Genomic DNA, 22,988 nt, shown 5'->3' on the forward strand with positions numbered 1-22,988 from the left:
TATATGAGGCATAAAGTAGATTCAGTGAAAGTGCAGGATAAATAATAATTCATAGATCTACTTGGAGGAGTCAGAGAAGGCCAGAAGATGTTTCTTTGTAACATGCATGGAGAAAGTAGAGCATATGGAACAAACGGCATGTACAATATCATAAAACATGTGAAAACACACATGCTTGACAACTATAAGTTTTGTGGTTTTCCTAGAGTGTAAGTTTTTAGGAAAGAAGTAGAAAATGATGGACAAAAAAGTAATGGGCAAGTTATTGAAGAGATTTGTATGCCATGCCAAGAATCTCAGATTTATCCTACAGGACGTACAAATCTACTGAATAGTTTTGAACAGATAAATCATTAAGATTTCACTTCAGAGAAAATAATTCTTAAACAATGATAACAAAAATGGTAATTAATGGTATAAAGTAATAATAATGAAGTGATTTGTTACATCACCTTTTTTTTTTTTACACAAGGACAATTTTAATCCTGCATTTTCCTGCAGTAACATCCACTGCTGGCTATATATGGATTGAAACTGCATTTGCCAAGAACTCTGAACATTAAGAACCTTTACATGAAGTCACATGTGTTGACATAGGCATACAGACATCTTCTAGCACCAACAGCATACATAAGACATACCACATGGTCTTGAGGGATGAATTTGCTTCATCAGATAATAATATTTAGTAAAATTCACAGTTAATGCAGAATTTCCTTTTTTTAAATTTACATCTTTACTACACATTCTAAGATTTTAATTATTTATAAAAACATTCAAGATTGTAATTTGCATGGCAATAAACAATAGGTTCTAAATTTATTAAAAGAATCTTTAACAATTAAAATACCACCAGTCTTCCACTTGTAGCACCTGGCTTAAGACCTTTATAAAAACAAAAGCTTAAATTTGTTTAGTGCATTCATTATAATGGTCAGTTTCTCTTGTGAGAAAAACATGTTTCAGTTGCTATTTCCCAGACAATATATTGAACACAGGTTTATAATATCTGCAACTGGTTAGCAGGATTTTACACTCAGATAGCCAAAACAAGAACTCCCAACCTCTGTAAATGGCCTTCCTCTCAGAACGATGACAATTAATAAAACAGATTGGGGTTTGCCCCCTACTTAACATTATTAAACATGTTTCCAAGTACTCTTGGAAAATATTTTAAAATTTAGGTGTAATAGTCTACTATATGACACACCATCATTTCTTTAACCATCTCCCAATTGTTCATTTATCTCATTTGCAATGTTTTTGATAGTAGGAGCAACATCTTAATGACATACCTTTAAGATAATGTCAAAGAAGTGGTTTACTGGGTCAAACAGTGCAGTTGGTTTTAAGGCTTGTCATATACTTGATGAATAATATTCAGAATAGCTTGAACAACTGCAACCAACAGTAGGTTTATGGGCCCACAAAGTGGACTTGGTTGGTAACAATGAAGCCCATTCAACCACAAATCTATTAGAGGCTCAGGCATCTCAGAACTATCACGCCGAAAAAGCAAGGAGATAATTATGCCTGAGGAAGAAGCCCAATTACAATTCTTTAAAATGTCACTCAGCTTCAAACCAGATTAAATCACCACCCAAAATAAACTTCCCACAAAAAGTCTACAGTGTTCTTCCAAAAATAAAAAGTTTAAAAGACAGAAAGAGAAGTCAGGACCAAGTGACCAAAATCTTTTATTTAACAAAATCCTATTCATGCATAAGCATGACAGTCTCTCCTGTTTATCAAACTTTGGCAAAAAACAACAACAACAAAAACAAACATAAGCAGCCTTGTATAGAACAGTGAAAATGCCAAACACGAGGGTGGTCCACGGTTTTCCTGTAGGATAAATATTTTTATTTTTTCAAAAGACCTCTCCCCCTTTGGCCATATCAACTCTCAGTTCAGGGCCATTCAATACAGACAAATTTTCAAAATCACTTCTTCACTTCTCCAAGATCTGCCATGCTATCATCATCCCCCTCTGGCCATTTTTCCTGAATGACATCAATGATGTTGCCTGTAAAGTCTCCCTGAATGATGATCTCATCCCCCCCTGTCACTGAGGCACCACAGGAGAATTTTTGAGCCAAAAATCTTTGTGCTTCTTTAAGATCAATTTCAAAAGTTGCAAGGCCCCCCACTCTTGTTACACATTTCTTCTTTGCTCTGGGAATTTTGGCTCTCATAACCGTTGTGGTACGGTCTTCTTTTTTTGTTTGTTTTATTTGATCCTTTCCACCTCTCTTTTGTTTTTCTTCTCTCCCTCTTCTCCTGCTGGTCCTTGACCTTCACTAATTCCAGCTTCTTGTTTGGGTGAATTTTTTACTGTAAGTTTTGCAAACTCACTTGGAAAATTCTTCTCTAGCCACTGTCTACATTTAGGAAAATCAGGCATATAGCCACAGTACTCCGTTGGTAATGAACGCACTCCACAGTAAAGGCCCCGGAGTGGGTAATCTGCATCTAACTTGGTATTGCTCCTGGAGTCTCCTTTGCCATCATGCCCCCCGGATGCAGAAATGTCAGCAGTCATCTCACAAACCCGGCGGTCGTACAGCCACCACGCCTCCGCCCCGCCACTAACGCCAGCTATAACGACACCTGCACCTCCTCTTCTCTGGCCCGGGCCACCGAGAGCCCATCTCTGCTACATCACTTTTTAATATTTAGGGTAATATATAGAATAAACAGCTGTGTTGCTGAGAGTTTGTAGGCATTCTGGCCATAAGAAAAGGTAAGCATGACATGATTTTTTCTACCAGAAAGCAAGGCCTTTTCAGTAGTTTTATTACCTGGACAATTATGTGTGCACCCTTTTCCCCCATAAATTAGGAAATTTGGTTGTTACTCTTGTAAGTCAGGTTCATTTAAAAAAATCATTTTGTGCTTAACTTCATGAGCATGGCTAATTTTTAGGCCATTATTTTCTTAGTATTGCCTAGGTTGTTTGGTACCTTGGGGTCCTAGAGAGTACATTTTATTGGGTACAATAGCTAATAGTGCCAGACTCTACTAACATACAAATGCACATTTCCATTAGCAAGTGTCTACAGGGCAATTTTCAAGCAATGTCTTACAACACCAATTCCAGTTACTCAACCACATGATACTTACAAAATTTTATCTGATGAAGTATTCAAAGACCATCTATGCTAATAAAAGGGTAATATGCTAATTAGAATGGATGTCCTTCCAGATGTCCTTCCGGACATCTTTCCGGAGAAAGCCACAGTGGCTGCCTGAGGCTCAGGCAAGCAGCGCATGGTGGCTGCTGCTCCCAGGACTGGCCGGAGGCTCAGGCAAGCCACAGTGGCTGCGAGGGCCAAGACTTAGGCAGCCGTGGCAGCCAGCAGTGGCTGCAGCAGAGGCGTGATGGGGGCCTCGCCTTCCCCTGATCATCCAGTCACCTCCTGCAGAGGGAGAACAGATTGTTGCTTAGGCCTGTGGGCCTAAGCCATCAGTAGGACATCCTCTGAGGGCTCCCAGACTGTGACAGGGGGCAGGCAGGGCTGAGGGACAACCCCCCCCACCCCCCCCCCGCTGCATGTATTTTCATGCACTGGGCCTCTAGTATAAATATAAACATAGATGATGCTGGAATCTTTTTTTCTGTTTTTATATCTGTTTTTATAAAAATAAATAAATATTTTTAAAGGTTTTAATTTCAACTTGATATAAAAATGGACTAACTTGATTTTTTTAATTAAGTAAATTTAGTTACAATTTTGTATAAACCAAGAGGAAAGGAGAAGACTTTAGATAGTCATGTCTAAAGCAGATAATCATCCTTCCTCTTTTTTGTATTTTGTGATCATGTGGCCAATGGAACAAAATTACTTACTAATGCAATCTTTTTTCACTAAGTAAATTTCAGGGAAAACTGGTCTGCTCCCACTAATATGATTTCCAGTATCTGGCACTTGTGACAGATGAGAGGAATAATCCTTAGTTTCTTGCTTTGAGTTTAGCCTGCATTCAAACAGGAGAGGCTGATTGCTCATTATTCTTTCTAACCACACGATATTGCTTTTGTGGTAGGATAAGGTAGGTAAGATCTCCAGCTCAGTAATTTTTTATGGCCTAATAAAGATACTAACTTAGGAATCTCTGCCGTCAAGTATTAACAAGCCATATTCTTTAAACGTGTTTCATAGTAACAGCGCCGTTTTTGTCTCTTCTTTACTTTTTCCCTTTTTTTTTTTTAATCAAAGTGGAGCTCCTTCCCTCTGTTTCTTCCATGCAGTGTACCTTTCTAGGTCACACCCTTGCTGCCTCAAGAATTTTAACAAGAGTTATAAATCTACAGTGTCCACATACTTGGAAATAGCTTCCTGACCTTATTCTTCATCATTTTCACATGAGTATTTGCTATGACTTTGAGTAATGGTGTGTGTTAAGAAAGCATCTTATATAAATAGGTCGTGCCCCTTGTACACAATGAGGCCATGAGCTTCCTGGCTCCGTAGGCCGTTCTCCTGCTTGGTTTTCTAGCAGCAGAGCTGTCATTAGGAAGCTCCTACCTCCTTTTCTCAAATTAAGCTGTTTTTCACGCTAATTATTCTTTTCTTTATGAAGAAACTATGTTGTAGCAAAAAGAGCATGAATTTTGATTCACGCCATATCTATTCTATAATATCTGCCCATGGTAATATTCTCCTATGGATAGCATGATTCCTCTTCTCACTCCATACCATGGTCTTGTGGAATATTTTGAATTTGAACCTAATAATCAGGGGCTCTGTTTAATTCACTAGACTCTCATTAATGTTTCATTTAAAACACTTGGACTTATTATGTTTTGCATATTAAATAATTTCATCATTTTAATAGTTTATTTCAGATATGACATATGTTGAGTTACTTCACTGAGGAGTATGTTTTGACCCCAAACTTACACTTACAGCACAGAGGCAGAACGGGTTTCCTTGGCTCAATGGCTCTGCAACACTTTTAAGCTTTTCTAGCCAAACTAATTAGAATTATTCATTTAAAAAGTTCTGAGGGCCAAACTATTTTCATGAGAGCCTCTAACTGATACCTCCTGTGCAGATAGGGAAAATTTTATTGTCCATTGTTTCCTCTTTAAATTTTAATGTGAACTTATATGACTGACCTAGGTAGCTTTGAATACTAGAAAAATGGTGTATAATCACATGAATCTCAAAAATATCATATTTATTTGAAAATGTTTGTTGATTAGCTTTTAATAAACTAACTTTCCACTATCACATAAGAAGTCAAGCTTTTGCTAAGCTGTTATTTATAAATTTCTTTATCGCAATATGTAGACATACAAACATTAACAATTTTGGTGGCTATTGTTTAAAATGTCTTCTTGCATAGAAGGCACACAAAGTTTCATAAATGCATAAGTTCACAGGTGGCTAACATCTATCATATATGACTATCAAAGGTAAGATAGTGAACTGTCAATTGTTCAGGGATTGACCAGTCAATTGGTAATATTAACCAAGTTCTTGATTTTTTTTCTCTTTCTTTCCTACATGTCTTACGATCATATCAAAACTCACTAGCAATTCAACCAGAATAATAAAAAGAAACTAAAGAAAATCCAAACTAAACTACATTTTATTAGCAAATTTTTTTTTAATTTAAAATTTGTGGAGAAAATATTTAAAACATTGGCTTTTATTTGGTTTGATATACTTTGTATATCACAGTTCTTCCTCTTCATTGTTTCTGTCATCAAAAAATATATTTAAACCAGATAAAGGACCCAGATGATAATATAAACTTATAAATGTGGTGACTTCATGGTTTTTGTTTAATTTTGTTTTACTGATTCTTGAGTTTGCGTTTGCACAGGAGACACATTTGGCGTGTGCTGAGAGACAGTTTCTAAGTGTGCACATATGTGTAGTTTGCTTAATGTCAAACAAGTTCAAACATTGCTGATTTTGGATTCACTAGATGTTTTCATGTAGAAGTAATAACGATAGACATTTTAGTGAGATAAAAACATAACTGAAGGTCCTAGCAATTAACCAAGGCATAATGAACTTAAAATTGTTTCCATTTGTAAGACCATCATTTTCACAAATAATATTGTTTTAAAGCAATGAGAATCCAACTCTGGTTTAAAAAGACATACATTTCTATCTAATGAAATAATGATAACTCCTCAAAACCATACCATTTAATTTCTTGGAAACTTAAAAACTTAAATAGATGCCCACTCTCCTCACCCGGTGGGCATTTTTAACATGCCCCAAAGCAGGGTGCTCAGCTCAGGAGAGGAAATAATAAAATCTCTCTCTGGAGGACCCTTATGTATGCTATACCCAATCAGGCCTGCACTGGCTCCATGAAGTTGTCACCAGACAAGAACTGGCCTGGAGAGGGTCTGCCTCCTGCAGGCCTACAGTGTTTGGGTTCTTGACTTCATTTAGGAAAGATTTCACAATATGAGTCTAGGTGATTTTGAGAGTATGTTTATTAAAATGAAACAACGGGAAGATTTAGAAGAAGCAACAGGAGAGAGCCAAGGTGGTGCATTGCTTTGGCTCCCTAGACATGTTACAGGGCAGAAGTGAGTCCAGGAGAAGCTGCTGTGAGCTCACTGGAGAGTCAGAGCAAAAGGGGGCCTAGGAGACAGGTCAGTGGGTAAGCCTGGGATGAGCTCCTGCTGCCTGCTGCTTCCCTGGTTACAGTCTCATATGAGGGGACCCATAGAGTTTAGTAGGAAGTAAAACGTTCATGCCCGACAAGGGGCATGGGCATGCTCTAGAACTAGCCTGAGCTGGTATCTTTTGTCCTGAGGGTTTATTTCCCTTCTGTAGGTGAGAATCTTAGAGGAAGTTTTCAGCAGAACATTCATCAGCTTTGCGGGTGTGTATTTAATATGCTGATGAAGTAAAATGAGCATATAGGGGAGTTTGGGATTATTCTTTGCTGTTTTACTTTTATCTTGGGTCTGTCTGGCTCTAATCGGGTTTTTGGTATTTGTTCCCTGAATTCATTTGTCCTTGGGTTTGGCCGGAAAAAATGGTATTAAGTGGGTTTCTGTTCTCTATCTCCCCAACTAGGGTGATTTAAGCTCTGTATTCTCTGGTTAGAGTGGGGAGGTATCATGTGTTTGCTCTCAAGTGCCTTGGTTGGGGGGGTAGGTCATGTGATTCACTAGCTGCCTGTAACTTGTTTACATTGCGTGGCCTTGTTCAATTCTCTGTGTCAGTTTCCCCATTCCACTTGGCCAGGAATTTTCCTAGCTTCTCACTATCCTACCTTATAGTCATCCTAAGTAAGTATGGGTGAGAATAGTTTGTAATTTCCAACCAGAGAATCCACCTTAGATTGAAACTTGAATAATCAATGCTTGGCAGTAGTAACTGATTTTGCTATAGGAGACATGAGCAAATGCCTGTAAAGCCTGAGGACAAAAACATTGAATTGTCCAAAAATGTTATAGAGAGAAAGAGGCATCCAGATGCAATTAACTTAAACATCTCATGACACTCTATTTGTTGAGGAACTGTTTATCATTATTATTTCCCCAGTTATTTTCAATACTATCTACTATACATAAATTTTTAATTATTTTAGTTTATACTTTCTTTTCATGTTTCCTTTTTAAAAAACAGAATTGCCTTTTTAATAACTGGAATTTTTTTAAAAATCCTGTGACCATATTTACATTTTAATTTTGTTTTTATTATATAAGCTTCATCAGCAAAACAACATCAAGGATCCTATCTTCATTCAATCTGATGATATTCAAAAACCAAAGTTGAAGACATGTCCCTCTATGTTATTTTTAAATTTTGTTATTTATAAACATTTGAGAATTAACTATTTTAATACTAGTAACATGTTTATTGAGCAATTAAAATAATCTTTGATCCACAGAACACATTGAAACTTTTTAAATAGTCTAAATAAATAGGTGACTATTACGTTAATATTGAATAAATGAAATGTTTTATGCTCTAAATTCTTTTAACCACTTATCTGACTTGTACAAATACATATACAGTACATTGTACTCTTTCAAGTCCTTTCATAATGCCATTGTTCTTTGCCAGCAATACTTAAATATTTAAGTAAATTTTCACTATATTAATCACTATTACATTGTGATTGAGAATGTGTGTATTCTCTCTAGTCTCAATGTTTCTAGACTTCAGAAAAAAATTCCTTATGGGCATATTTACATTAGTAAAAATTATTTCCGATCAAATATTAAGCACCTCTCTTTCATGCTTTTAAATCAGTAAAACTATAATATTTTCCTCCTTAATTGTTTTAAAGAATCTAAATGTTGTAAAATAACAGTGATCCATGTGATTCATAGACACATTCAATGTAAAGAAGGGCAGCAACCTTGACAACTTAGCAGTAGATTAATAAAGAAGAAATATTAGATTTGAAAATAAACACTCACTTTTATCTCCCAAATAAGATAGAATAAAAAACAATAAGTTTCTCAGATTATAAAATATAAAACTAAAGTATATTATAGATATCAGTTAATTAAGAGAGGCTAGAGTATTTCTTGCTGAACCTCACATTTCACAATATCTCCTACAAGTTCCCAATAAATTTCTCAATTCTCGCACAACTTCCCACCAACTTACCCAAATATGACTTCTCACTCACCATCCTTTTCAGTCTCCCACCCTTCATGAATTGTTCCCTCACCTACTATGCCCACCTTTTGCTCTGTGCCTTGACAAAAGTAATTGCCTCTGTGTGCATAATTTTCTTATGACATCTGTGTCATGGCTATTGTATCTCTTCACTTGAATATTCCCGAGATATCTAAAATTCTATCCATCACAGCTTCTCTTCACTTTTTTTCATTTTCTCAACTGCTTAGCTCCAGCCTGCCTGTCATTGGCCAGCCCAGATAAGGAAAGTCATCTTCCTGAGGCCAATAAATCAGTAAGATGTATATGGTGTACTTGAAGTTTTCCATTTCCCCCAGTTGCCCACAGTAAATTAAAGTCAGAGAGATATGCATTTTCCACTTTTATCTCTAACCATTAAAAATATGTTTAATAAATATTTTAGTCTTTTAATGAGAAAATGGAGGACTGGATCCAAAAATTATTAGATCAAGAAGTTTTAATACATGATCAATACATGTCAAAGGAATGAGCAATACAATTTATATAGCACAGATATAACACATTATATATTTTTTAAATTATATTTTAAAGCCACTTCATAACTCATTAACTTTAGTGTGATAGAAATTATGATAATTATTATGAAGTTGGGCAGCAAAGAGCATGAGTAGTAACATTAATGAATATTTATTACATGCTTGACATTCACTGTGTTCATTTATGCAAACATCATATGTGCACTCTTAATTGCTTATTTTCTTACCAAGCTTGAGGAAGCATTGTGTATCAGACTACGGATAGCTAGCTCTGGTTTCTATTTCACCACCAAACTATCCGCTCACAGTTTTCCATTCTTTGTCCTCATCAATGCACTGGAGGTACTATTTGCTGACTTTGTAGTGCTATGGTTATGAGAAGTGAAACAATATGCTATAAATAATTTTTAACTTTTAGACTATACAAATTTGACATAAAGCCATTACTTTTCTCAATTGTAATTTATATTTCTCCAGTAACAGAAAATCATGTTATTCTGTTTCATGTCGAAAGCACTGCACATCTGAATCTTGTATTCCAGTCAGTCTGGTATACTCCGTTTTCCAAACCGCCCTGGATGTCATGTGCATTGCATGGGCCATTTCTGCATTCTTCTGGTTTCAAATGACAATTTGGCTTTGATGGTTCCCTTTTTCTAAGTTATTTTTTTAATAAAATTTTGAGTGACATATGGACATATGTAAGTTATCTCAAATCTTTTTCAGAGGAGGCTAGGGAAATAATGAGCCAGAAATCATAAAAATAAAAGACTAGTTATGAGAAAACTAGAAAGGAATGAGGATTGTCTCAGCTCTCAGATTGCATTCATGTTAACCACCACATCAGAATTCAAATAAGTCTATAGAATGACTTTTTCCCAAAGAAATTTCTAACCGAACTAAATTGGCAAAGGACAAAACTCCAAAATGCCACTTATGCATAAAAATAATAAAAAAAAAGATGGTAAAAGCTATCTGAATTTAATTTTTTCAGGATACTATAAACTAACCAAGATCCTGCAGAAATCCTGAACCCTTAATCAAGGAACCCAAATGAGCCTTGGCAAGGACAGTGAGCTCTGTGTGCTCTCATTTGCCCTGGTCTCATCCTTCACCCCTCACCCCTCAGGTTAGTGGTGGCACGAAAAAAGACACCTTGTATTTCCAGGACAGGTATCAGTACTGGAGGGAGCAGAATAGACCCCATTCATCAAGAACTGTGACAGCTGTTTGACCTGGCTGGTAGCTCTGGAGGACCAGCTCAAAAGACTTTCCTGTATCTCTCATAACTCAGAACTCTCCCTGTGGCTATCAAATAGGCATTTGTCAAACATGTCGCAGGCAGCCCTAGGTGGTCTGGCTCAGGGCATAGAGTGTCAGCCTGTGGACTGAGGGTCCTGAGTTTGATGCCAGTCAAGGACACATGCCCAGGTTGTGGCCTTGTCCCCATTAGGGGGCGTGCAGGAGGCAGCCCAGTGGTGATTCTCTCTCATCACTGATGTTTCTATCTCTCTCTCCCACTCCCTCCCTCTCCGAAATCAATAAAAAAAAAAATATTTTAAAAAAATGTCTCAGGCAAATATATTTATTCACTGTTGCCTGGGGCAATGAGCAACAGCTGGGGCTAACAACAGACTAATCAAATGCTTGGGATAACAGATTAGAGAATGAGATGTTTGGGGGGATAAAAGCTTTTAAAGGAAAGCTTTGTCCAATCACTAACTGACCACTATCATTTCTCATGACAAAGATTACAAACTTTCTAAGATTACTTTAGAAAAGTCACTAAACAAGCAAAACAACTACTATAACAAGTGCTAACAATAAACCCCAGGGAAGGGAATGTATCTGAATTCCATAGTTGCCACATTATCATACTTAAAATGTACAGTTTTCAACAACAACAAAAAGCATTAGATATGCAAATAAACAAGAAGGGATGGCTCATCCATAGGAAAAGAATAATTAATATAAACAGTCCTTCTTAAAATCTCAGACAATGACATTAGTCGCTAAATCCTTTGAATCAACGATTCTAAATGTTTTCAAAGGGCTACAGGAAAGCATGCCTAAAGCAGAAAAGGAACAATGTCTTACCAAATAGAGAACATCATTAAAGAAATAGAAATTGTAAAAAAAAAAAAAAAAGAATAAAATAGAAATTCTGGAGCTGAAAAGTACAACTGGAATAAAAACTCACTCAAGGCACTCAACAAGCAGATCTGAGCAGGCAGAAAAAATCAGCAGACATGAATATAGGTCAATTGAGCTTACAAAGCCTGGGAACAGAAAGAAAAGTGATTGGTGGTGCCGAAGACACTGCACACATACTAAAATTCCATAATGTGAGTCCCTGAAAAATAGGAGAAAAATTAAAAAGGAGAAACAATATTAGAAGAAATATCAAATCTTTCCACACTAGATGAAAAGTATCAACCTACATACAGTCTTGCACTGCTTAACAATGGGACACACTCTGAGAAATGCATCGTTAAGTGATGTTGGTACTTTTTCACATCATATAGTGAATTTACACAAACCTGGATGGCATAGCTTATGACACACTTTTGCCATGTGGTCTAGCCTTCTGCTTCTAAGATACAAGCCTGTACAGTATGTTACAGGACAAATCAATGCAATATTAAATCATGTACAAGAGAAAAGGATTCAATGGAGAGTTACGGTCAACACGGTATGTATGAGGCTTTTGCCAGCATAACACAGAATACTGTTTTAAGGCAAACTTTTATAAGTAGGAAGAGTTTACTCTAAAATAATAATAACAAATGTAGTATAGTAAGCATATAGTCCGGTAATAGCTGTTTATTATCATTTAAAGTAATGTGCACTGTACATAGTTGTATGTGTATACGTTTATACGATGGCCACACAGTAGCTTTGTTTACACCAGCACTGCCACGAACACGCGAGTCATGCATTGCACTACAACCTTCAGATGGCTGCCATAGCATTAGGCCATAGGAATTTTTCAGCTCCATTTGAATCTTAAGGGACCAGAAATGGTTGACAGAAATGTATTTGACTTTTTAGGAAGCTCAACACACCCCAAATAAAATAATCCTAAAGAGATCCACACTAAGATATTATAATCAAACTGTCAAAAGCCAAAGGCAAAAAAAAAATCTTGGAAGCAGTAAGAAAGGAGTATTTTACCAGGTACAAGGGATCCCCAGTAACCTTAAGAGCTGCCCTCTCATAAGAAACCACTTAGGTCAGAAGACAGTGGGATGACATATTCAAGGTACTAAATTATAAAAAAAAAAAAGAGTACCCTAACATGGGACCTTCTTTTCTCTTACTCTGAATACGTTTTCATTGTATAATTTTACTGATTGAATTTAGGGGTGTTTATCTACTTTGCAAAGTGCAATATGGCTTATATTCCCATAATTCTAAAGTACATCTTTAATCTTTGTAAGTAGATATGAGCCATTTCAATACTCCAAATGTTTAAGTGCATCCCAGGCATGTCCCAGGATTTTCTTCCATACCAGATAGATTTTTATATTTCCACCTAACTGTCAGGGTTAAAAAACAACGCAAAGCACAAAACCTTTATGAGAAAATGGAACCTATCTGTATTGTTTAATAAATGATGAGTCTGTTTAAAGTTTAAAGAAATAAATAAACCTGTTAACCAAGAATTCTACATCTGACAAAACTATGCTTCAAAAATAAAGAAGAAAATGTGATATTCCAAATATAAACACATAGTTTTTCACTAATACATTGACCCTACAGAAAAAGGATAGCAATAGTCATTCAGACGGAAACAAATGGAAAAAAAACAAAAAAACACAACTTGAATCTACATGAAAAACTAAAGACCTTGTAAAAGTTAATGAATAGGCAATTTTAAAATTATAAACGCATTTATTGTTTGTAACTCTTCTGACTTATAGTACAATAGCTAGCATAGAAAAGTGATTATCAATCAAAATTTATAAGGATCTAATGTATAATAATAACTGCACAACGATGGTAGAGGAGCATGATGAGACCAAAGTTTTGTATGCTATTGAAATTAAGTTGATCTTTGTCCAAACTAGATTGTGAATTGTAATTTCCAGGGAAGCCACTAGGAAAATAACTCACGAGTATATGGTATCCCTGGCCAGTGTGGCTCAGTTGCTTGTGCAACATCCCATGCAACAAAAGGCTGCTGGTACAATTCCTGGTCAGGACACAAGCCTGGGTGTTCAGGAGGCAGCCAATGGATGTTATGCTCTCACACAGATGTTTCTCTTTCACTCTTTCTTTTCTCTCTCTCTGAAAATCAATAAAAAATATTTTTAAGTATATGGTAAAAGACACAATAGAGAATGAAAATGGTATACTAAAAAGACGTGTTTAACACAAGAGAAGACAGTAATAGAGAAATTGAGGAATAAAAATAGAAAAGATATGTGGAAAATAAATATAAAACTGGGAGAAATAAGTCGTTTATCAGTAGTAATTACATTAAATATGAAAGAGTAAATTCACCAATTAAAAAAAAAAAAAGAGAGATTAGCATGGCCGGCATGGCTCAGGAGGTCATGGTTTGATTCCTGGTCAGGGCACATGCCCTGGTGGTGGGCTTGATTCCCAGTATGAGGCATGCAGGAGTCAGCCAATCAATGATTTTCTGTCATCATTGATGTTTCTATCTCTCTCTCCCACTCTCTTTCTCTCTTAAATAATTAAAAAATATTTTTTAAAAATCAGAGATTAGCCGAAACCGGTTTGGCTCAGTGGATAGAGCGTCGGACTATGGGTTGAAAGGTCCCAGGTTCGATTCCGGTCAAGGGCATGTACCTGGGTTGCAGGCACATCCCCAGTGAGAGATGTGCAGGAGGCAGCTGATCGATGTTTCTCTCTCTCATCGATGTTTCTAACTCTCTATCTCTCTCCCTTCCTCTCTGTAGAAAGTCAATAAAATATATTTTAAAAAAATAAATAAAAATCAGAGATTAAAAAACACATAATAAAACATAATCAAACTATATGCTAACTACAAGAGTTGCATTTAGATTTAAAAATAAAGTAAGTTGAAAGTAGAAGTATATAACAATATATTTCATGTAAACAATTAAAAGAGTGTCTATACTAATTTTAGACAAAATCAATTTTAGTATAGGAAGTAATCAACATCATTATATAAATGTTAAAAAAAGGTCATTGCCGAAACCGGTTTGGCTCAGTGGATAGAGCGTCGGCCTGCGGACTGAAGGGTCCCGGGTTCGATTCCGGTCAAGGGCATGTACCTGGGTTGCAGGCATATCCCCAGTAGGAGATGTGCAGGAGGCAGCTGATCGATGTTTCTCTCTCATCGATGTTTCTAACTCTCTATCTCTCTCCCTTCCTCTCTGGAAAAAAATCAATAAAATATATTTAAAAAAAAAAAAAAAAAGGTCATTATATAAATGTTAAAGGGTCAATTCTTCAGGAAGATCTAACAATTATAAAACATATATGGATCTAGAAACAGAGCCCCAAAGTACATGTAGCAAATACTGACAGAAGTGAAGGAACAAATAGTTCAATAATAATACTTAGAGAATTCAACCCAAATTTGAACAATAGATAGACAAAGAGATGCTCAGCAAGGGAATATAGGACCTGAGCACATTACAAGCCAACTAGACACACCAGAAATGTATAGGACACTCCACCCACAACACCAGAATACACATTTTTCTCAAGCCCATGTGGAATATTCTTCAGGTTAGACTATATGTTAGGTCACTAAATGAGTTTCAGAAAATTTAAATATATTGAATCATACAAAGCATGATCTCTGACAACAATAGAATGAAATTAGAAAACCAAAAAATGATGGAAATGTGGAAAATTCACATACTAGTGTATGTGGAAACTAAACAATACACTCTTTAATAGCTAGTGGGTCAAAGAAGAATCACAAGAAAAATAAGGAGATACTTTGATTAACCAAAACAAAAACACTACATACCAAAATTTATGAAATGCAGCTTTCAGAAAAAAACTTATAGCAAAGAACACATACATTAAAAAACACACACATCATCTAAACTTAAACTCCACTTTAACAAACTAGAAAAAGAAGAGCAAACTCAACCCAAGACAACCATAGGGAAGTAAAAATATACATATTCAAGTAGAAGTAAATGAAATACAGATAAAGAAAATAACAGAAAAATCAATGAAACCAAATATTGGTTCTTTAAAAAGATCAACACTATTGGTAAATCTTTAGCAGACTGACCAAAAATAGTCAAGTGAAAGTGGGGATATAACTACTGACCTTCCAGAAAAAAAATAATTATAAAATTCTGTAACAAAAGTTTGCCAAAAATTTAGACAAACTAAATAAAATAGAGTAAGACCTAGAAACACACAAACTATGAACTTGACTCAAAGGAGACAGAAAATCTGAATATACTTATAACAAATAAAGAGATTGAATCATTAATCTAAAACCACCTAACAAAGAAAATCCCAGAACCACTGGTGAATTCTACAAAACATTTAAAGAAAAATACCATTATTTCTCAAACTCTCTCAAAAAATACAATAGTTAGGAAGACTTCAGAACTCATTATATTACACCTATTATACAGATACCAGTTTAGACAGACAATGCAATAAAAGTAGTGTTTAGATCAATATTTCTTATACATATAGAAAAATATTTTTAACAAAATACTAACACACTGAATCTAGTAGCATATTAAAAAAATTTATATGCAATGACAAATTATGATTTTTCTCAGGAAACTAAAGGTGGTTCAACATTTGAAAATAAATCAACACAGTACACTATATAAATAGAATGCAGCAAGGGGGCAGGGGAAACACACCACATGATTACTTAAAAAGACCCAGAAAAAATATGGCAAATCCAACATCACTTTTATGACAAAATAACAGAATGAAATTTCTTTATCTTGATAAAGTACATCTATAAAAAACATGCATCTAACTTCATACTAATGATAAAAGACTGAAAACCTTACTACTAATATCAGTAAGCCAAGAATGTCTGCTCTCAACATTTCTATTCAACATTTACCAGAGAAAATAGGCAAAAAATAAATAAGCAAATAAAATAGAAGGCATCCAGCTTAGAAAGTAAGAAGCAAAACTGCCTTAACTCAGAGATAACGTGGTCTGATATATTGAAAAGAAATGGGTGAACAGTTCCTGTTTAGTTTTGTCTTAGTTTAAATAACTTGAAAAAATTTACCTTGTTACAAAAAAAAAACTAAATAACCTACAAAAATATATCTTAGAGTTAATGAATGGTCTCAGTAAAGTTGCAGGATACAAGATCAATATGCAAAGAGTCAGTTGTATTTATATATATTTGAAATGGACAATTAAAAATAAAACTAATAAAATATCTCCATTTATAATAGCATCTTAAAGTATAAAACTGAGTAGAAATACATTTAAACAAGGAAGTGAAAAATTCTACACTGAAAACCACAGAGCATTGCTGAAATAAGTTAAAGGGATAAATAGATCAAAGCAGATTCGTGTTTATGGATTAGAATATATAATACTGTTAAGATACCAATTCCTTCCTCACTGATCTACATATGTAATGCAATCACTATCGAAATTCCACCATCCTTTTTATTTATATAAATGGATAAATTCATTCTAAAATTTGTATGTACTTGTAAGTAACTTCAAAGAGCCAAATCAATCTTGAAAACAAAGTTGTAGGATTCATACTTCCTGATTTCGAAAGTTACTCCAAAGCTATAATTTTAAAGATAGTTTGGTACTGGCACAAAATATATACGCAAATGTAACATAATTGAGAGCCCAGAAGTAAATTCATATATGTGTGACTAATTGTTTTTAAAAAGGATACCAAGACCACTCTTGGGAAAGGATAATCTTTTCAATAAATAATAACAAGACAATTGGGTATCCACAAGAAAAGGAATGATTTTGGAATCCTGTCTCACATGACATACAAAAGTTAACTCAAAATGAATTAAAGACCTAAATGTAAGACCTGAAAGTATGAATCTCTGAGAAGAAAACAGCTGTAAATCTTTCTGTAAACCATTAGGCAATGGGTTCTTAAACATAATGTCATGAAGCACAAGCAACAAAAACCTGAACTTAATCAAATTTACAACTGTGTATCTCAAAGGAAATTATCCAGAAAGTAAAAAGACAACTAATAGAATGAAAGATAATATTTGCAAATATCTGATAAAAGTCCAGAATCCAGAATATGTAAAGAACTTTCATAGCTCAGCAACAAAAAGATAAATACAATGGAAAAACAGGCAAATTGATCTGGATATTTCTGCAAAAGGCCAATAAGAACATGGAGAGATTCTCAGCACCATTAGTCATTAGGAAAATGCAAATCGAGACTGTAATGAGGTACATTTCATACCCACTAGGATGGCTATAAAAAAACAAAAGCAAAATTGGGAATAACAAGCGTTACTGAGAAAGTGGAGAAAATTGAATCCTTTTATAGTGTTGGTAGAAGTATAAATTATGTAGTTACTGTGCAGCAAATTTTGACAATATCTCCAAAACTTAGTTATTATATGACCCCACAATTAGTAGTATATTCCTATGTATAATGAAGAAAATAAATTTAAAATATATGTATACAAAACCTTAGGCAGGAATGTTCATAGCAATGTTATTCACAAGAGACAGAACATAAAAACAACCCCAATGCTCAACAACTGATGAACTGGTAAACAATATGTGTTATAACCATGCAATGGAATATTCTCCAGCCAGAAAAAGGAACAAAGCATGTATATATGCATGAACCTTTAAAAGATTATGCTAAGTGAAAATAGCCATATATTTTAAGATACCATTAATATGAAATGTCCAGAATAAAAAGCAATTTCATAGACACATAAAATATACAGGGTGTCCCCAAAAATGTATACACACACTTTGTATGACTATAAAGTCAGTGTTCATTAACATACAATTAATTTTATTTTTTAAAATATATTTTTTATTGATTTCAGAAAGAGGAATGGAGGAGAGAGAGATAGAAACATCAGTGATGAGAGAGAATCATTGAGCTGCTGCCTCCTGCATGCCCTCTACTGGGGGTCAAGTTCCCAACCCTGGCATGTGCCCCAACTGGGAATTGAACCATGATCTCCTGGTTCATAAGTCAATGCTCAACTACTGAACCAAGCTTGCTGGACAGCATACAGTTCATTTTTAAGATTTAAAAGAATCTACAGGAGTTAATTATTTTTACCGATGCCTGTTTTCAGACTGATGACTATTCTGGTCCATTGCACTGCTGATAACGTGAAGTAATCGAATTGCAAACACCAAGAATCATTTCATTCAGTATTTATGCTCCCTCAATTCATTGACTGTTGCCAGTTTTGCACCATAAAATTTATCTTTTATGTATCCCTGTAAAAAAAAATCTAGTTTCTTTGTTCAAAACTAGTCTGGCTTCACCCATTATTTCAAATCAGTTAAACCTGAAAAGGAGTGAAAATTAAGTGAGTTATCAACTGTTAAAGTGTGCATACATGTTTTTGGAAACCCCATATTAGTGGTTACCAGTGGCTGTGGCACTGCTGGGAGAATTGATAGTGACTTTAATAATTATGGGTTTTGAGGAGGATTTGTTAAAAATGTTCTAGAATTAGATATTGTTGATGGTTGGACATGATTGTGATTTTACTAAAGATGACTGAATTGTACACTTTAAAATGGTATATTTTATTTTAATTTTTAAAAATTGAAAAAAAATTCTCATAGAAAATTTTAAAATAGATACAAAGAGAAAGAAGAGAATATTTCATGGCATACTGTGCATTCAAATGTAAGCTTGAGTCAAATGAAAATTCCTTCCTTCTAGAGTTTTGCTCTGAAATTTGTAGCATATAACCTTAGAATTTCCCACTATTTATTTGTAGCATATAGTAGAGTACATTATCCTTCATCCTAGACCAGTGGTTCTCAGCCTGTGGGTCGTGATCCCTTTGGGGGTCGAACGACCCTTTCACAGGGGTCGCCTAAGACCATCAGAAAACACATATATAGTTACATATTGTTTTTGTGATTAATCATTTAATTATGTTCAATTTGTAACAATGAAATTGGGGGTCACCACAACATGAAGAACTGTATTAAAGGGTCGTGGCATTTGGAAGGTTGAGAACCACTGTCCTAGACTATATGCACCTTGAGGAGATAAACCATTCTTTTTTGTTCAGTTAGTGTACCGTTTGCAATCATTAGCTCAGTCACTTGCAACAGATGGGCATATAAAAATAGTTGTTGACTAAATGAATTAATGAACTGGCTTAGAAAATAAGCTAATATGTGATCATGGCAGTGCTTTGTGCAATTCTTGTCTTCTGTCATGCACACACACACAGAACATGGTTTCCTGTCAGAGTTACTAGGATGGAACAGCCAGCACATGCTGGGTTCATGGAGATCATTCAATTGATAAACATAATACTAAAATTTGCATTAACTTAATTTTCTGGTACATTAACTTAGGTAAAGTTATGCAATTTTCTGAAAACTTCACCTTATATAGTTATTATCCTTGGTTTCCAGACTGAATGCATTGCGACTCCTCATAGCCCTAGAATAATGTAAAAGAAGTGGTCCCCTTTCTAGTTACTGAAAATTTCGACTATTTGTGTAGTTAATGCTGTTGAATGTCATATTTGACTTTTGCTTCCAAATGGCCATTTTTAAAAGCTTAAGTCTGTGTCACTCAGCTATAGGATCATTTCCATACAAGGTGCTTCATTGCAAGTTACACAGTAGACAATCTCTTTAGTAATATTGTTGGGGGGGTGCACTATTGGGTTAATTTTTATAGTTTCTTGTAGCAATCTAAGCTAAAAAGTTTTAACTAGGGAACTCAAGTTAAAATTCACTTTTTCAAATTTAGCTTTTGGTCTATAATAGTCTAATGCTGATCATTATTAGAAATGTGTACCATACTTGCTATATATAATTTCTTTTCAAAATGTAATGTGTTTAACTTCCACCTTTTAATGTATTTTATTTGCTTACATATTGTTATTTTATTTTGGCATTCCTTTTGAATTGCCCACTTTTCTTTAACAAAATGCTGCTATATATTTCTGTGGTGCTTGAAAAAAAACTCTGCTTGTTTCTGTCAGCTTCCATTGAGCTTGTTTTCTTTCAGTGAGTCTGGCTTTTGCCCAAACAAAAAGTTGACATGAGCTACCAATGCCGTGACTACCCTTGACCCCTGTAAACTTGTTTCCACTAGTCTTTTGAATTTCCATACAGTCTGTCCTGATTTTAATCTATTTTTTTTTAAGTTGCAGAGCTATGCAATTCAACACAGGTAGTCTTACAAATAAAAGTGATTGCAAAATTCCCACTGGAAATTTCTTATTGTTTTGATACTTTCTTTAAGTGATAAATATAACAGAATTCCAAATAACTTATCAATGTCACTCTTGTACAAAGTGGCTTTCTTTTTCTATGAGGCTAGAACACACTTTCTTTGACGAAGTGCTTTGTAGGAGATGAACAGCAGACTAAGAACTATTGGACAGGGAACACTTAAGGAGCTTTTCAAACCTGAAATTCTATTATTCTCCCAAGTTCCTAAGTTTTATACTAAATCTCAAGAATAAAATTAGCACTTTATGAGAAAACTAACTGCAAACTGTTTATTTTCAGCCAGAAGTCCAAGAGTGATTTGAAGGTGACTCTATAGAATTGCTGGGTAGAACAGGCATATTTTGTCTGCCTCCCACTTCTAGAATGGAGGGATTGCTGCATCTTGTTGCACCCAAGCCATTGTAGGGGAGAATTTGTTCATAATTTTATATTTTAATATTTTATCATTTTTACTCATAAATATTTGCTGTTGTTTGGCCTCTTCTGCCACATAAAAAAAAATGTGGAGGGTTTGTTTATTTAATATTACAAATTTGTCATATTAGACTCACTCTTAAAAATTAAATCATCATGCAGCATTTAAGACATATAGAATTTACAAAGAATACAATGAATAGCCATAAATACTGCCCAGCTAGAAAAATAAAATATTGCCACCCTGTCAGAGTGTTTGAATGCCGACCCATGAAATGGCCGATGAAACAAGAGATCACAGGTTTGGTTTGATTCCGGTCAAAGCACATGCTGGATTGCAGGCTCAATCCCCAGGAGTGTTCAGGAAGCAGCTAATTGATGTTTCTATATCTCTCTATCCCTCTCCCTCCCTCTCTCTATAAAAAGAACACACACAATGAAAACATATCTAAAAAGAAATAAAATATTGCCAAAGTCAAGTCTCTTTTGTTTCTTGCTTCCTGTACATTTCTGCCAGAGGGAAGCATGATTCTGTAGATGACCCTTGCATTTCCATGTATCTTTATTGCATATGCCTGGATCTATAAACAGCAACCTGAACCTGGAGGGTGGGGTTTATAGGCTACAATTTACAGAAAGTGTGTATGAGTATGAGTCGAATAGTATGCAGTCCGGCAGGAGTAGAATAGCCCAAGGTTCATTGAGGTACTATGTCCAGAGTTTAAAATCATGGGTCATGGAGGAGCACCATGATCTCTCTTCAAATGGCCCAAAACAGAAGAGAAGATGTGGGACACTATGAAGGAAGAGGGTGAATGGGAGGAAGAGAAGCAAATGGAGCCACAACCAGGATATCAACTCATAGTCATGCCCGCCTTTACTACATCCTGCTCACTGAAGTGGCCTTCCTCCCTTATGCCTGCAGACTTGCCTAACACTGTTCATAACCAAGAATAGGGGATATGTTTTTATTTCTTTCCTTACCACTGTGGTATCTAAGATGATATGTGTACAAAAGTGATTCTATTGATAACAGAAAGCATTTCACTTGCAAGTTTTACTTTCTCAACTTAAATTTAAAAGAGGACAATCCCCCCCAGAAAACAAGAACAACAACAGCAACCTGTATGTTCTTTAATTTTTTTTTTTAATCTAAGCTGATACCTAGAAATAGTTTTACAACTGAAGCTATTTCTTACTCAGCCCTTTCTTGACTCCCTCAGACATGAGCTAAAAGAAAATACACCAGGACACCCCTATCCCTGCAGGCACCCCTACCCCATACCTACTACATGTGCTAGTCTACTTGTGCTGTTGCCTGAGACAGGAATAGAGGTTGCACTGCAAATGTGCTCTTGCATTCACAATTCATGACAAAAAATGATTTTAGCATTGAATGATGGATGGAGGGATTATAAAAGCAAAGCTTTACATCGAACTAAGGATTTTCAAGTTTCTTGCTTTTTTACATTCAATATTTTAACTGAATATTGCAGCAAGCCTATTAAAGGAGCTAGATCTATCAGACCCATTTATGAGATGAGGAATCAGGGACTCAGTGACTTACTAAGAGATGTGGAGTTGCAGTTTATAATAAGTGAAATTATCTTTCTATGAGGGTTTTTTGTTTGCTTGTTCTAAATAAACGTGGATGTGATGGCAAAGAACAAAACAGCAAGTACACAGGATGTACTAAATTATTCACTTCATGATTTCAAAGAGCTTCTACTTTATAGATAATGACCTCATAGATCAATAAATACTGGGCATAATTAAGAGTCATAGAGTTTAGCAGTTGAATAGGGCCTTTGAGGTCATGCAGGGCAATGTCTTTTAAGGGGAGATTTATCCCAATATCTCTGAGAAAAGGTGGGCTAGGCCAGACCTCCTAGCCTGGTTTGGATTTAAGTTTGTATGGAAATTTTGACTTGGGCTCAGCACAAGCTAGGTTTATATTTGGTTTATTCACAAAACAGCAAATAAGCAGTGCAAAAACTAATCAAGGGCTATGGATGTTTTGGGCTGTGAAACC

At 35.2% G+C, this 22,988-nt stretch overlaps 1 protein-coding gene and 1 pseudogene across 2 annotated transcripts in view; one reads left to right on the forward strand and one right to left on the reverse strand.

The window, feature by feature from the left end:
• Positions 1 to 22,988, forward strand: part of DPP10 (dipeptidyl peptidase like 10) — a 1,372,039-nt gene that overhangs the window by 599,698 nt on the left and 749,353 nt on the right. The window lies entirely within an intron of this gene.
• On the reverse strand, positions 1,944 to 2,545 carry LOC308522359 (density-regulated protein-like; annotated as a pseudogene). The gene has a single exon. The product of its transcript is annotated as a density-regulated protein-like (transcript).

This window comes from Myotis nattereri (assembly GCF_964212035.1).
Source record: "Myotis nattereri genome assembly, chromosome: 7".
NCBI classification, from domain to species: domain Eukaryota; kingdom Metazoa; phylum Chordata; class Mammalia; order Chiroptera; family Vespertilionidae; genus Myotis; species Myotis nattereri.